The sequence below is a fragment of the Cetorhinus maximus genome, chromosome 1, assembly GCF_964194155.1.
Source record: "Cetorhinus maximus chromosome 1, sCetMax3.hap1.1, whole genome shotgun sequence".
In the NCBI taxonomy this organism is placed as follows: Eukaryota; Metazoa; Chordata; class Chondrichthyes; order Lamniformes; family Cetorhinidae; genus Cetorhinus; species Cetorhinus maximus.
In genome coordinates this window covers 110,662,911-110,680,593 of record NC_135879.1, presented here as the reverse complement: position 1 = coordinate 110,680,593, position 17,683 = coordinate 110,662,911, and positions in this window count along the sequence as shown.

The window sequence follows — 17,683 nt, the reverse complement described above, 5'->3', positions numbered from 1 at the left end:
GGCGGGAGTGGAAAATATTAGGAGATCGCAAAAATCAGTTTCACGTCATTGTAAAACCAGTTTGCGATCATCTGCTCCACCCATCAATGACGGGCTGTATTTCCCACTTCCGCACGTCGGGAACCTAATTTCAATAATTTAGCAACTCACTATAAACCCTGCTTGCTGAATCATTCCCCCCATGCTGGATCATCCGGGCACGTCGGTGTGATTGCACGCTGACATGTTTCACAGCTGTACATAAGCGACGCGCACCTGGCGAGCTGCACTTCACTCGGGACTTTGAGCTTTGTTTGCCCACCCTGCTTCAGGCAGCACTTGTGGTCATCAGCACCAGACTTTACAGGCAGCACCATGTTACTTTCAGGGGGCGCTCACAGGCAGGTCTCTACCTACCAGACCAGCCATAAGTCGGGGATGGCTTTTCAACTGCTGGAGGGCTAGGGCTTGCTTGGAGAAGTGGGGGGAAGGGGGAGAGGTGGCCTCAGGCAAGGGAAGAGGCTGCAGGGTGAGGTTTATACTGGGGAAGGGGGTATCCCAAGGTGTACTGGAGGCAGATGTTGATCTGTGCAAGTGGCCTCAAGATGGTGAGGATTCAGGATGCAGTCTCCAAAGAAGATAAGTCCAGATGGAAATGTGAGGGTGTGTGTGAGAGAGTGAGTGGTAATGTCCCTTGAGCTGGCAGTGAGTGAGATGCCAGTGTGCAAGTTTAGAGTGATGAGGCAGCTGCCTAATCCTTTTGGCATGGGTGACATCATTCATTCTCTTTCTGCACTGGATAGCCAACTTCTTCTGTGCAGCATTGGCTCTGACCACCACTGCCACTGCCTCCCAAACAGGAGTGATGAGATCGTTGGACCTCCTGCGGCCAGAGCAGGGCTAGAGGACATCATGGCGGGCCTCCAAAAAGCATTCCAGTGATGGGTCACTGAACTTTTCTTGGCTTCTGGAGCAGCCCTGGGCTGCAAGCATTGAGAACTGAGTGCATGGTTGCAGTTTAGATATGGACCCGGAGTGAGGAAACGGTGAGGTAACGGACTGGTGGGCGATTCAGAGGCCGCTTGCCAGCGAGATGGCATGTTTCTTGTGGCTGCATAATTAATGAGGCGGGAAGTGGATGATAAGGCGTGAAAACCCATCATTGTGGCCAGTGGGAAAATATTGTTTTTCAGGCCCGCTACCACACTTAGTGCAATTCTGGGACGATTCTGCCCCATGTTTTCAAAGTCCCTGCTATGTTCTCAATGCCCCAGACGCCCTGTAGTCCTCTTAATGACCTCTACCCCTTATAGTCCTCTCAGTGACCAATCTGGTGGGTCCGTGGGTCTCGTTGTAAGATTTTCCTAGAAAGTTTGAAATGCAATGAGTCATGAGTCCTAGAAGCAAGGAATACAGATTGTCTCCCAGAAGCCATCCTGACACTTCATTAGCTTTGTTGAATAAAATTGTTGGTCTTGAGTTTCTCAAATCCAAATGCAATATAAGTGTTGTCTATTGTTCAGAACTCATGCCACACTTACTCAGAAATAACCTGCTCACTGATGCCCAGTTTGGATTCTGCCAGGGCCACTCAGCTCCTGACCTCATTACAGCCTTGGTCCAAACATGGACAGAAAAGCTGAACTCCAAATATGAGGTGAGAGTGACTGTCCTTGACATCAAGGCAGCATTTGACCGAATGTGGTATCAAGGAGCTCTAGCAAAACTGGAGTCAATGGGAATCAGGAGGGAAACTCTCCGCTGGTTGGAGTCATACCTAGCACAAAGAAAGATGATTGTGATTATTGGAGGTCAGTCATGTCAGTGTTGTGACATGTCAGGTGATGTGTGCCAGGTGGACCAAATCTACAAGGAAAACTTGGCAATGCTGTCACAACAGTTTTGCAATTTGTATTAATTACATGAAGATGTGCGCATGGAATTTAGAAGTAATGAATCCACTAAGACCTTTAGGCCAGAATATTGTACTCATCGGGAAGGTGCATGCTCCACCCGAATGAACATAAAATGAGGTACGATGACGTCGGGTGAGCGTCTCAGCATCATCGCGTACTTGCGCGATATTTTGGTTGGTGGGCGCGAGCGGGACTCGGCAGTGTGCCTGCCATCAATTAACAGGTCTATTAAGGTCATTAAAGATCTAATTGAAATAAATTTTTCGCTGCCCATCCATCCTTATGGTTGGCAGGTGAAGCGGCTTTTGGATTTTTTTGTGAAACTTCATCCACGGGCGGCATGAAGTTTTGATCCGCCATTAAAAAAATTTTAAAATTTGCAAACTAATTTCTAACAGAGTCTAATATCAGAGTCACATGAGGGGACATGTTGTTGACGTTTTTAAAATATTTTTTTATTTTCATAAATCTTCATCTCCCTGAGGCAGTTCTGTGCCTCAGGGAGCTTTTCCTGTGCACACCCGTGCACATGTGCGAACTTGCACGCTCACCCTCCTCCCCCCCACCACCCCACCCCCCCAAAAAAAAACAGGCAGTGCTGAGTGCTGCAGCACACGTTTCATGCTGGGCAGACCTTAATTGGCCCACCAGCGTGAAATTATGGTAGCAGCCCGATCGAGGACGGCAGTTGGCCTCCCGACCACTCACGCCCAGCCTGCCTGACGAGGGCAAAATTCTGTCCTTAGAGATTTTAAAAATTAAATTAAAATATTTATTAAAAAAGAAAAGATTCCAAGCACATACACAAGACTACAATTACTTAATAATATAACAAACCCTAAAATTCCTAATTAACCTGGCTCCCAATTACACACCCCCTTTAAGGCAACAGTCCAAATTGATTTTAAGTTTAAGGAAACAATCCAGCAAGTTACCACAGTACCCACTTGACAGTGGAATGCCAAAAGCTTGTTTCCAACTTTAGTTACTGGACACAGCAGACTTTTGTAAACATGGCTGGAGGCTTCCCAAAGGCTATTCCTGTTAGATCTTACATAACCCCCAACATAGTCTTTCATTCTCTTTTATACATGTTTCTCTCTCTTTAATATGTAAATTCCATTGTTCCATATGTCTTTGGAATTTTACTTTTCCCATAATATAAAAATCTTTCATATTGCCAATATTGTGAGTAACCTTTGGGAAAAATAAACACACTGCTTAGCCGTGCTTATCTGGCTAGTTGTAAACAGATTACATCCCTTTGAAATCCAAACAACCCCTTCACTTAACTAAAAATGCAAATCCCCTTTGCTCCTTACATGCTAAGATAGCATCAAATAGATTTCTACACCTAACTTCTTTTGATAATTTCAAATTTGCAGTCTACCTGACTCTAAATGTAATTAAGTCACACAGGCAGAACGATCTACACTCACACCCATATCCTACTTTACAATAAACCAGAATAATAATATGAAAATTATTCTTCTTTCATAACATCAGTCACTGGACATCACTGTAGAAGTTCATCAGGTTAAGATCTTATGCCCAGCCATCTTCAGCTGCTTCATAAATGACCTTCCCTCCATTATAAGTTCAGAGTGGGGATACTTGCTGATGATTGCACAACTCCTCAGGTACTGAACCAGTCTGTGTCCATATGCAACAAGACCTGGACTGCATTCAGGCTTAGGCTGATAAATGGCAGGTTACATTTGTGCCACAAGTGCAAAGAAATGGCCATCTCCAACAAGAGAGGATCTAACCATTGCCCCTTGACATTCAATGCCATTGCCGAATCCCCCACTATCAACAACCTGCGGGTTACCATTTACCAGAAACTGAACTGGACTAGCCATATAAATACTGTGGCTGCAAGAGCAGGTCAGAGGCAGGGAATCTGCAGTGAGTAACTCACTTCCTGACTCCCCAAAGCCTGTCCACCATCTACAAGGCACAGATCAGGGGTGTGCTGCAATATTCCCCACTTGCCTGGATGAGTGCAGCTCCCACAACAATCAAGAAGCTTGACACCATCCAGGACAAAGCAACCCGCTTCATTGACACCCCTTCTGCAAATATTCACTCCCTTCACCACCGACACACAGTAGCAGCAGTGCGTACCACCTACAAAATCCATTGCAGCAACTCACCAAGGCTCCTTCGACAGTACCTTCCAAACCTGTGACCTCTATCAGAGCACCACCATCTGAAAGTTCCCCTCCAAGCCACTCACCATCCTGACTTGGAATTACATCACCATTCCTTCACTGTCGCTGGATCAAAATCCTGGAACTCCCTTCCTAACAGCACTGTGGGTGTACAAAACTGCAAGAAGGCGGCTCATCACCACCTTCTCAAGGGCAGTTAGGAATGGGCAATAAATGCTGGCCTAGTCAGCGGCGCACACATCCTGTGAATGAATAAAAAAACCTGTGGAATCCAGTGTTATGGGTGAAGTTGAAAGTGCGCTGTTAAGCAACTAGTCCCTTCTTCTCACAGTTTGAAGTGCCTTTCAGCCACTCTTCAAAACAAGAAAAGAAATCCTGAAATATACAAGCACATCTGACAAGAGGGAAAACATGTTCAAGGTAGTTAGATCCTTTGCACAGATTTGTTCATTACCCAGTTAGATTTTATTTATCCACACACAAATTATATAAAAATCAATTCTGTATGATGGTGTGGAATTGATGGGGGATGACAATACCTAATGCTATGGATCTCAGTTGCCAGCAGTGTGTAAGGTAGAAAAGGTAGGTGGTGAAATAGGCTCTTTCCACTGAAGCCAAAGATTTTAGCTGTTTTAAACATATGCTTTTTAAGATTTTGGAGCAACGCTATGCCCCTATCTCTCTAAAAGCAGTGCAGATTTCCAGCCCCCAGGTTTTAAACGATTTATATTTTCAAGCCATCCCCTCTTCCCATCCATTCAACAAAACCAAGGTGCTGCTAGCTCACACCAAAAGTTTGCATTTTGCTGTATTTTGTTATTAACTTCCTCACATTTGAGATGGCAATTTTGATTATTTTGAATGGATTTACTAAGAAGAAATATATATGCATAGTTGGTTAACTTGATGTTCATGTAAGCTTGCTTAGTGTATAATTAAATGCAAGGTCAGTATGTTACAAACGTCATTAACAGAAATACATGTGGTAGGTGGCTATATTTTAATAAGCCCGAATAAGTGGGCCTTGCTGCTGCTTTTTATCTGCAGTATGAACTCGGTCCACAGAGAAAACTAAATGCTATGTTCTAAAGGGCTCTGACGCTATGAATATTTGTTCCAAATGCTGTCAATCATCTATATGTGAGCTGCTATTGCAAGGATTGATTGATTCCCTGAAGGTTTATCTCTTACATCTTTAAGCAACCTGTGATGACATTTAGTTTGAGGGCTAGTGCAGGAATGTCCCAGTTCGTGCTCCTGGAGATCAGTCGTAAAAGTTAGAGCTTTTCCTACAGTAATCAGAATGAATTGTGAAGGGAAGAGTGCTATTTATTTTATCTGTTACTCCCCCTTTCCCTCTGGCCATACTCATTTTTGTTGATTATATTTAAGCTGACATAACAGCAGCACTGATAGGTAAACAACATGTATGGCAGCAAGCTCAGCTGGGAGCCAGTCTCTACCCTGACTGTGTGACCCCATGCAGTTAATTTTAACTGTCATTCCAGCTTTATTCTTATTTAGTCAGTTTTCTTTTTGAAAACAGTGGAAGTAGGGGCTTCTACACAAGGGGAGGAAGATCTGTCTGTATTTTACTGCAAGAATTGGCACGAGTATTCTCTCTCTGTTATTCTGTATACCAGGATATATCTAATCCCTGTGGTATCTTGTGGATGATTTTGAACAGACCTGTGTTTTTATCATAACTGGTTCTCAAGTTACAAGTACTCGGTTATTTCATTGTTGTCTTTCATCGAATGACTTTACACAAAACCCATTCCATTCTCATTAAATTTGAAAGTGTCACAAATTCTTGAGGCCAAAGAGATGGAGTAAGCTTGCTGTCAGTTGGTGGGATCTGTGTTGGATTTTATGTGTGAGGATAATTTGAATATGCGCAAGGGATGAAGCAACAAATAAATTAATAAGTCATTTTTTCTTACATAAAATAAAATCCACATTCTTACTTAATATGTTTTAACTATTTTAAAAACTTCATGTTTAAGATTCACGTAACAGATTAAACTGAATAATTGCCACAATGATGAAAGACTTCAGTGATGTCTCTCATGCTGTAATATTTAATAACAGTAGAAAATAACTTTTGATGCTACAATACATTGTAGGAAAACAATGCTTCACACCCCTGTCCAGCATTTGCTTCAAGATAACACAAACTCATAAAGGATTCAAATTGAGATGAGAGAGGAACTTCGCAAGGTTTCAATTTTCCCTTACATTAGTATAAGGGAAAATTTTTGACCAATTATTTAATACTATTCACAGAATAGGGTGGAATTGGTTTGTGCTAAGAGGAGTGATAAGTAATGAAATGCAAAAATGTTTTAATATTTTAATATGAAGAAGTATTTTGTTACCATTGCATATTATTTGCTTTGGAAATTGGAATCTGGATGCAGACTTTTTTGTGTGGCCTCTTAAAACATTTTCCATCCTACTTTAAAACCAGCCTTCAACCCTAAAATGCAGGCACAGTATAAATGATTCTTTTTTAATTAAAAAAAATGGCTTTTGTTGATTTAAAAGCTAGGAAGCCACGTTGTTTTCATCAATCTGCTTCATAAGTTATCTTGTGGGTAGTTTAATTTAAGCCAGACAATAGCTGAATCAGCTATACATGTGTAAAAGTACATGCACCATGGAGAAGGGCATTCGAATAAGGCTGACCTCAAAAGATGATTAAAGGTTCAAAAATGGAGAATAAGACCAACAAAGAACAAATTGCTACATCCAAAGAAGATTGCTCATGATCAAATCCATTTTCGCACCTCCATATTGGAGGATTTGTTTTTCTAATTTAAATATACAGATGTATCAAAATCTGAGAGTCACCTCACCTCAGTGTGAACTTTACAGATACTTGAGGAATAACAGCCCAATTGCACAAACTTTGAGTTAACACAATAGAAACTAGCTAAAGGGTCCAAATTCCAGCTAATTACTTAGATTGGAGATCACAGATAAAACAAGACAACATATTCAGGTGTTAGATACCTAGCATTCCAATATTTATTCCATGCATTTTCTTTGCTTTACAGGTCATAACAAATTTCTAGCTTTATAATTGAGATACATTGAATGAACTGCCAGTGTAATTATGCAGGTATTGTACAAATGATCCTTTCACATTCAGTGACAATCATATTTAATAAATATATTCAAATTACATACTTAGACAAAGTTGATTAGATAAGATATTCTTTTGGCGGTTTTAGAACACGCATTGAGACTATTTTATACATGACAGATTTCCTGAGCGATGTGAACTTGTGCAATTTCAGTGATGTTTCAATATGCTAATTTTTTATTATTATTAATAATGCCCTTTTGGGAAATATCTTAAAGACCATTGTCAATCTTCCTCTCAACTGTATGTTCTATCCCTGCATATTTAATGAGGAAAGTATGTATGTCTTCTGGAAATTCTGTGTGATTTTACTTAGGGTCCTTGACTTAGAATTTGACTTATTCAGTTATCCTATCTTTATTATGTTGGAATCTAGGATCTTTACCAATCTTTTGGGGATTGAATTCTATCATTCGATGCATTTATAATTAGGGCCTTTAGCTTATAGTGACTAGATAATTGAAATGCTATTTTTATTAAGTGATTTGACTTTTACCAGTGTTTTAAAGACCAAGTTCCACAATTCTGTCCATTTTTCAATATAAATAATAAATCAATGGCCTGGATCACAGTTTGTTCAATGCTCAAATAGGGTGGATTGCTGTTCAGTATTTCCATCAGGCCTATGTGTGCACTGAGAAACCAGCTGAAGTTTTAATTCTGCAGACACAAAGGTAACTGCAACAAGAATAGGGGCTCATTTCTGTGATATGACAATGGTCTTTAAGATATTTCCTAAAATGCTATTATTAATCAAAAAAACTAGCATGCTGAAACATCACTGAAATTGCACAAGTTCACACCTCTCAGGAAATCTGTCGTGTACTATAACTATAACTTCAACCAATGAGCTGAGAAAACTCTGGAGAAACAATGTAATCACTGTTTGCACGTGGTTTCCAGAGCTCTTTCTGCTGAAGTTACAGTGGACAAGCAGGAGAACGTCTGCAGAAATTTACCCCCACTGTCACAGCATGTTAGCAAAGCACAGCGTGCCTTCATTTGCATCATTGAGCATTCTCCTTGAGCTCTATGAGCAATAGAAATAATAACATTGTGATTTACGTTATATTGTGATGAAATTGTAGTTTCAAAACTTGTATTTTATTACATAGACTCTAACTGAGAAAGGAAACTGACCCTCCCAGTATCTAAGGAGAATAGACTGCAACTGAGGGCTGAATAATACCGGGGGAAGGGATAGTGGGCAAACAACACGCCCACCACTTCTGCAACTATGTCAGTGTGAAGCTGACCAACTCCAACCCGAGAAGCCCCACAGCAATAAAGCACTGCTGGGCTCATTTACGAGGGTCCAGTGGACCTTCTGCCCCTGATTACGGCAGAAGTCCTGCCCTCTGGAGATGCTGGGCGATCCGATTGATCAGCAGCTCCATCAGTCCCAGCATTGCCAGGAGGGCATCAGTGGTAGGTGCCAGAACTGCAGCTGAAGAAAGGAACAAGTAAGTCTGGGCTTTTGGACCAGGAGTGTTTGGGAGCGTTAGAGACAGGGGCACTGGAGGGTGGGGGTGGGTAGGGTGTGGGTTTAAGAGTGGGAGTAGGAGTGGGTAGGATGGAAGCAGCGGTGTTCAGTCGAAGAGGGGTCGCCCCATGAGTGGCAAAGGACAGCCCCCAAAGATCGACAACCCCCCTTCCTGCTCTTTAACCATTTGAGCTTAAAAATCAGCTTCCTGCTCCTGCCCTGCTGCCCATGCCAAACGTATTAAGGCATGGGCAGCGTATTATTAGACTCAGTAGACTTGATAGCAAGCCTAATTGATCCTTAAATGATCATTGTAATACAGCAGGCGGGCTGCTGATTTTAGTGCCCGCTTGTCCCCACCCCATATTAAGGCGCTGAGCTTGGGAGCGGGCAGGAAGATGGTAGGATGGACACCCACACCATTTTACATGCCCCCCCCACATCCCCCGCAGAAAACATGCCTGCCTGGGGCATGTAACATTGAGCCGTGAGATTGGGAACCAAAATTTCTGGGGAGACGGAAACTGGTTGAAATCATAAAAAAGAGTACAGAACCATCCAAGCTCAGATGATGATTCCAACGGTACAGTGCAGGCCAGCTGAGCAAGACAGAGGCTAGATCCAAAAGCTGAAAATATGCAGAGGTACAGATACTACAGCTTTGTTTGTTATTTGAAGTTAGTATTGGTGGATCTATGCCATCCAGACTGCCTTAAGCAGAGTTGCGGAGGTTCTGCAGATGTGTGCCATTTTTGGTGAAGACTCTACCTGTGGAACTCTGGTTGGTTGTGCACAGCTGTTGGCTGGGCATCAGGCTAAGTCCTAGGAGAAGAGGCACTGAAATCCTTTGTAAGAAATGCAGAGCTTTTCAGGACTGTGTGACTGAGATTGGTGATATATGTATATATGCCGAATGGACTGCTGGGACAATTTGTAAGACCTGTTTTAGTTGTATCTGTCATTTAATGTGTAATTTATGATTTATAGTTGATTGCAATTTGCCTTATGTTAAACTTGTTTATCTTACATTGATTCTGGGGTTTAGAGTATAGGAAGTTACCTAAGATAATATTTAGTATTTGCTTTGTTTGACTCTTGTATAGTAAAAATTCTTCTGTTTTAAACAGTGGGATCTTGTGACTTCATTCTTTCAGTAGATAACTGGGATTTCAGATGTCTTTTTTAAAAAGTTCCAGGTCTCTACCAAGATCGTAACAGTATGTATCTTTGAAAAGTAATAATGGATTTGACACATTTTAGCAATGAATTGAGGACAGGGAGTTTTGTTAAAAGAACCCTGTATTGGCCTAAGGCAAAGTGATTTAGCTTGTCAGCATGCAGCCTTGTTTACCATAGTGGGAGATAATTGAGGTCTCCACTCCTACTATCTTTGTTTGCTGACAGCAAGGAACCTATTAAATATTTGCATTGTTTGTTGATGATCTTCAGGCACCTGAATCTAGGGAGGGTGGGCAAGAAGAGCACAGCAGGAGAGATAGGCCAGAAGCAATAAAAAGCATCATTAAAACTGCTCTTAGATTCATAACGTTGGATTCCTAGCAGTGCAAATAGTCCAACTCTTGTCGCTTTCAAAGAAAACATTTACCTTTACTCAGCCGTGAGATGTGTGTTAAACTTTTTAAATAAAAGGTTCTTGTCATTACATTGCTTTTTAAGACAGGAAAGTTGGGACCAGGCACTAATTACTAGCCCTGCTATGACAGTAAGATATTGTCACTTGTAACATGGAAGTAGCTGAACTAAGTGAAAAGAAAAATCCAATGAGGTGTATGGCAGGCAGTCGGTGCACAAGTGGTAGTTTTCCATGTTCTGTGGAGAGATTGGAATTAAAACTTAGGTATTATGTAGAGAAGATGTAAGCCCACTGGAAAATGTGTGGTGCACACACAGATTCAGGGATGATTAAGCCCCCTCTTTAATTAACTAGTTCCAAGGTCGCAGCACATTTACATATGCTCTTTACTGTCAAAGGGGGAAGCCCTAATCAGGATAGTAAACAATATTGTCCTCTAAAACCTCTGTTCCATTTTCCAGCTAGGGAGGAACTTTCCTCACTTGATTCCTAACCAAGAGTAGTCAGGGCATCTCAAAAGATGGTTTCCCACCTTGAGAATTTCTCAAGGATCCATCTTGAACCCCTCCTCTTTCCACCTACATGTTTTTGCCCCTTGGAGACATAATTTTCAGATATGAGGTCAGCTTCTCTTCTACACTGATGACACCCAGCTCAGCCTCTCCAACCATCTCTCTCGACCCTGCCTCTATCTTGTCGCTGTCAGACTGCCTGCTCAATGCCCTGGATGAGTCATAAATTCCTCCAGCTATAAATAACAAAAACCATAGGCGTTGCTCTTGGCCTCTGCCACAAAACCTCACCACTTCCTACACTCCCTTCCTTGGTCACTGTGTTAGGCTGAGCCAGAATGCTTGCAACTTCAGTATCCTAGCTGACCACAATCTGAGTTCTCAGCCTCCCATTCTCCACATCACAAAATCTGTAGATGTCTACCTCTGTAACATGTCTCAATGCTTACCTCAGTCCATTTACTAATGCCCCAGCCTCTGAGCCAGAAGCTCTGGGTTTAAGTCCTGCTCCAGGACTTGTTGACCACAGAAGGAGCATTCATGACACGGTTTAACAGGTTGGTAATCAGCCTGATAATCCTTCCAGTACTTCCACATTATTCCCCAAAGAGATAAAAAGTATGTGGGAAAATAGAAAACAAAAATAATGTCGCTGGAACACATCATTACGTAATATTGAAAATGCTGTATACAAGACGTTCAATTTGAAGAGTGTTTCAAATAAGCTAACCTGTAGCATGAAAAGGAGTAATGGGTGACAGAGACACCTAGCAGGTATGCAAACATTATACGTACTCTAGGGGCAGAATTTAATCAGTGGTGCGCCGTTACTGACGGTGGAACCGGAAGTGAGTGCCACCTCCGCTTGCAAGTCGGAAGCTGGTGCCCGCATGGTTCATTTGAAAATTTAAAGGGCTGGTCAAGTGGCGAGGGTGGTTTCCATTGGATGATCCTGCTGTCAGGTAACTGTTCAGTAGGTTTGAGTGGGTAATATAAGATCCACGTGGACATGCAGAGAGGCTCTGCATCAAGACCCCAACTTCCTAGTCCACCTTTTTCTTGTCAGAAATTTGAGCCATTTGCTCTGTGCAACCCTTCAACCCCCTCAGACCCCACAAACATTACCCCCCGCCCCCCCCTCCACCACCATCACCATTCCCCTTATTAATCTTTATTGTCCTGGAACCACCCTCCCCCAACATGTCCAAAAGGTGCAAAGGGCTTGAACATGTCAGAACCAAGACACAAACTGGTCCATGGTTCAATGATGCCTCCCTGCAGATTCTCCTCCAGGCTGTCAGACAACAGCGGGAGCTGCTCTTCCCCAGCAATAGCAACAGGACACCCACCCGCCTGACCAAGGCGCCCTGGACAGAGATCGCAGAGGAGGTTAGTAACTGTGGAGTCTACTGAAGATCCTGGGTCCAATGTAGGAAAAAGATCAACGACCTCATTCAATCTGCGTGGGTGAGTGTCATGGTGGTATGGGATTATCTCATGGGCATCAGGTTATGTATTTGTGCATGTGTACAGCTAGACTAGGCAAGTAAATGTGCGACTTGTCTCAGAACTGCATGGCATTTGAGGCCAAAGCATGTGACAGTTTGACTTCAGTTAGCAATTGAATTGATGCGCCAGTATGTGTGAGGGGGATGTGTGTAGTCAAGAGGGTCAGTTGGCATTTGTCAAGTCACTAAATCTCTACTTCTGTCTTTTAAAAAATTCTTTCATGGGATGTGGGCATCACTGGCTAGGCCAGCATTTATTGCCCCTCCCTAATTGTCCTTGAGAAGGTGTTGGTGAGCTGCCTTCTTGAACCGCTGCAGTCCATATGTCGTAGGTACATCCATTGTGCTGTTAGGAAGGGAGTTCCAGGATTTTGACCCAACGTCAGTGAAGTTCCAAGTATATATTTCCAAGTAAGGATGGCCTGTGGCTTTGAGGGGAACTTGCAGGTGGTGGTGTTCCCATGCAACTACTGCCCTTGTCCTTTTAGGTGGTAGAGGTCGCTGGTTTGGAAGATGCTGTCGAAGGAGCCTTGGCGAGTTGCTGCAGTGCATCTTGTGGATGGTACACCCTGCTGCCACTGTGCATCAGTGGTGGAGGGAGTGAATGTTTATTGTGGTGGATGGGGTGCCAATCAAGCAGGCTGCTATGTTCTAGACGGTGCCGAGCTTCTTGAGTGTTGTTGGAGCTGCACTTATCTAAGCAAGTGGGAAGTATTCCATCATACTCCTGACTTGTGCCTTCTAGATGATGGACAGGCTTTGGGGAATCAGGAGGTGAGTTACTCACCGCAGGATTCCTAGCCTCTGACCTCTCTTGTAGCCACAGTATTTATATGGCTAGTCCAGTTCAGTTTCTGGTCAATGGTAACCCCCAGGATGTTGATGGTGTGGGATTCACTTTTTCACATGTAAATAGTACACAATATATTGTTTTCACTTTATTTGTGTGTATCATTATCCTTTGACTTGAATAGTCAGAGACTGAACTATACTGTCATGCCTCATAGTTAGCACTCATTGATGGCTGCAGTTGCCTGTGAGACATTTTCATTATTCTGTAGGAGACTATGGTGTTGTGTGTTTGCACTCAGTATTTATTTAATGTTCATGTGTGTTCATTCAGATGCCTGCCAGTCTGTAGGTCATAGAGGATCAGACAGGCTCTGCAGAGACTGCACCACATGGAGAAACAGGATATTTTCTGAGACCATATGAACAACTGAAATGCCTTATGTGAAGCACCAGTGACAATAGAGCAGGTCCTGAGAACTCTGTCATGATAGGCTGCTTGACACATGCCCATTGGCGCATCAATGCCCTGGGTAACAGTCTTCAGTAGCGAGTGTGCGTGAGACACGCCACGCCCCTCGTTATTCTATGTGGTAGACGACGCAGGTTCAGAGGTACCTCCTGGGAGGGCAGGGGGTGGGGTGGAGATGGTGTGCAGAGGCTAGTAGACATTCCGAGCATGCAAACGTGTCCCGGCGATGGGACAATGGTCATGTAGTTCCCTCAACCTTGGCTGAATCTTGTGTATAGGAGATGCCCCTGGCATCCATTAAAGGCTCGTACACATTCTTGTCCACTTTCTGAGGTTCATCCCATTCATCCTCATCTGAGGAATGTTGCTTCTCCCTGTTGTCCTAATGCAAGGATTCTCCGCATTGCTTGGCCATGTTAGGCAGTGCACAATATACCACAACTATCCATGAAAGCCTGTGTGGTGCATACTGCAGAGCCCCTCCGGACATGTCAAGGCAGCAGGCGTGCATTTTCAACATGCCAAAGGTCTGTTTGATGATAGCTCTGGTGGAGGAATGGGCTGTGTTGTATCCGTCTTCTGCTGCACTGTGGGGATGTCTCACTGGTGTCACCAACCACATCTGGAGGGGATAGCCCTTGTCACCAAGGATCCAGCCGTCAACCTGGGCTGGGGCCTTGAAAAGCTCAGGGAGCTGTGAGCTCTGCAACAAATATGAGTCAAGAGAGCTCCCTGGGATACAAGCATGGAGCTGCATGATTCTTCATCTGGGGTCACAGACCAGTTGAACGTTTACAGAGTGGAATCCCTTACAGTTCACATATGCTGCTGGCTGTTCCCATGGAGCTTTAACGGCAACATGAGTGCAGTCAATTTCCCCTTTCATTCTAGGGAAATAAGCAAAGGCCGCAAAGCCCATTGCCCTGGCCATCATCACCTATGGTGAACCTGGTGAACTCATTGGCACATTGGAAGGCAGCATTAGTCGTCTCTTTGACGTACCTACATATAGTAGACTGCAAAATGCCACACGTCACCCTTGGAGTCCTGGAAGCAGTTGGTGGTGAAAAAGCTGAGTGCAGCAGTCCCTTTGCAGATCATTGGCATGGAGTTGCTGCCAAATCCATGTGACTGCAGGATCTGGCAAATTTCAGTGACCGCTTCCCTGAACAGCCTCAGGCATCACTAGCATTGTCTCTCGGACATCTGGACGTATTTTGTCTGCGTCCCAATGACGCTCTGACCAGTGACTTTCTTCTCCAATGACTTCCCTAAATGGCTGCCCCCTGACCACCCTACCCCTCAGGTGCTACCTGCTGCTGGCCTTGCGGCCTCTGTTGTTGATCAGTGAGAGCCTGCCTTTGTTGCATGCTCTATTCCTACTCCTGAGGTTGTAGAAATATTCAGTGTACGAGACCTACAGTGTTCCACCAAGTGTGAAAGTGGCTGAGTTTCATCCATGCATCTGCTGAGCAGTGAGATTTTCTACCTCTCCCATTGTCCACACCCAAAACTCCGCCCACCCTTCACTGGCCTCCTCCCGTTCCTTTAGTTGAATCTACACTCCTGGCAGCTACAAGTAAGTCTTTGGACATGACCAGTAACAGTGTGCAAGTGACACTTGATTCGCAGCCCATGACCCTCCACCCTCCCTCTGTCACCTTCAACTTTGTACCCATCACCGTTGATCATTCCAACATGACTGTACACCCTCTATCTGTAACCCTTGAAGCTCCCCCCATCACCTTGGACCCCATCATAGTGGACATAGAGGAAGTAGACATGCTGCCTCTGCTCTGTAAACCTACCCGCAACCCAGTCGAGACTCCTCCTCCGTTCCTAAACCCTCCATGCATCAACCTTAAATTCCTGTTAGGTCCTGTGACCCAGCCCACAAGGCGCTTGAATATCCCTAGCTCAGAATAGACCTGCCCCACTGCCGACTCAAACTGCCTCCTGTGACTGTGAACGTTTCATCTGCCGGCCAGCATCCTGAGGTTGAGCCGCATGTGGAGAGAACTGACCCCAACCTTTAGGCCCCTCATTCCATTTATCTTCAGTAACTGCCTCCAACCCCTCCTGACCATACCCAAGATGCTAGGTCCTGCTCACTCCATATTTCCATGCCCCGCCCCCACCTGCTGTCCTCCCTTGAAGCCCTCTCCTGACTCGCCCGCACTGGTCCCAACCCTCTCTCCAAGCTGCCATTCTCCTGCTCCTCTGCCTTGAGCTGCAGAGTTCAACAAGGACAACTGCTCACCTCAGGCACAAATGCGCAAAGCCAACTGGTGCACTTCATATCTAAAAGAAAATGAACTGGGTGTCATGATTTTCCCAGGTGCCGCTGACATTATCTTGAAGGTAGGGCTTAATTTCAAAAGTTTTAAAATAATGAGCATTCATGGCATGCAAATGTATTACAAATGGGAACCCCCAGAGGACAGCATGAGGCCCAACAACCACTGCCTCGCCCCCGAATTAATTTTTCTTTCTGAACCTGCCACCATGATTTTGACAGTTCCGATCCCGCATAATTACCTCAGCCTGCCTGCCACATTTCCCACTCCCAGGGTCTTCATTAAATTCTGCCCAAGGGAGGCATTTTTCCTTTAAAAAGAACTAATTTAAAAGTGCACTTTTGGAATCGAGCCCTTGATTTGATCAAGATTTGGGCGAGGTTCCCACTAAAAACAGACTGGGCTGACTTGAGATTTGAAAACTATGGTCCAATCGCACCACCAGCCCTGTGATGCGATATTCAGAGCTATGCGTAGGCTCGGAAACGACCATTCCCACAGATTGCTGACTGCAGCTTTGTGGTCAAATTCCCACTCCAGCCCACCGGCCAGTGAATTGGGCTGCGAGTCAGGCAGACCTCCAGGAGGTTTAACTTAAATGAGGAGCGGCTGTTTTGATCAACAGATCCACATCCCCGACCTCTCTGTGTGTGCTGCCTACAACCAGGTTTGCATGATCCATTCCCACCTCTTCATAAAAATTGAGGCAAAAGAAATGGAGGAACTAGAGACCCGAGAGCAAATGGAAATAAAGTGGGAAAGTGGAATGATTTTCCTGAGCAACATTGTGTTTGAGTGTCAGAAAATATTGTAGAATAGCTACATATCAGTTAAAAAAAACACACGTCTGGTTTCCTAACTTGCCAGAGCACAAGAACATGTAGAGAATGAAACATTCAGGCTTCTATTTGTTTTGATTGGAAAATATTCAGGCACATCAAAACTATCTGAGCAAGAGTTCAGTTCCGTGAAAGAATATGTAGTTCTCAGAAAAGGATAAAACAGCTGCATTCAGAACTGTCTGTTAAGAGTAATGCAAAATAACTTTATACCTAACAACTGGATTATTGTAATCAATGTAGGTAGAAGCCATGCTAAGATTCAATGACAACCAAAATATTTATTGAGGTTTATGTTTATTATAATAAAGACAGAGCTATCTATGAATCCAAAATAAGAAAATGTTTCCATAAATATGTCAATTTTAAATGAATACATACCTCACTGGGCATAATTGAAGAAAAGCATAGAATTTCAATATACCAAATTATTTTCCTTTCAAGTAATTATATAGAATTATTATTCCACACTTAAATCTCGAGCACAAAACGCTGATCCATGCACATTTTTACCAGTCCTTCTGCAGATTTAGATATTCAGTCTGCTGTCTTGTTTCACTTTAAAGCAATAACACATGAAAACTCTTTTGTCACAATAACACCTTGTGGAAGATAATAAGCTGAGTGTTCTTTTATTGATGCAGGCTGCAGTCTATGTAGGTGTTTTCACTGGATAGAAGTGCTTCATGCACACTTTGGGATGGATTTTAGGTTTTTTTGCCCGCGGCGGGAGACAGGATGGAAACCATGTGGTCCATTTGCTCTCACTCCCACCCCCGTCATCTCAGCTCATCCAATCAATCACTGGATGGCCAATTAGTGGCCATCCAGCAGGAAGGGGGCCAATTAGAGGTCCAAAGGCGGGGCTCTACACCCAATCAGGACTGTAGGCAGGAGAGGGATGGTACCATGAACAGGAAGTTGGCCAAGGCTACACAAGTTTCAAGGCCTCCTGCCCTCTGAATCTCT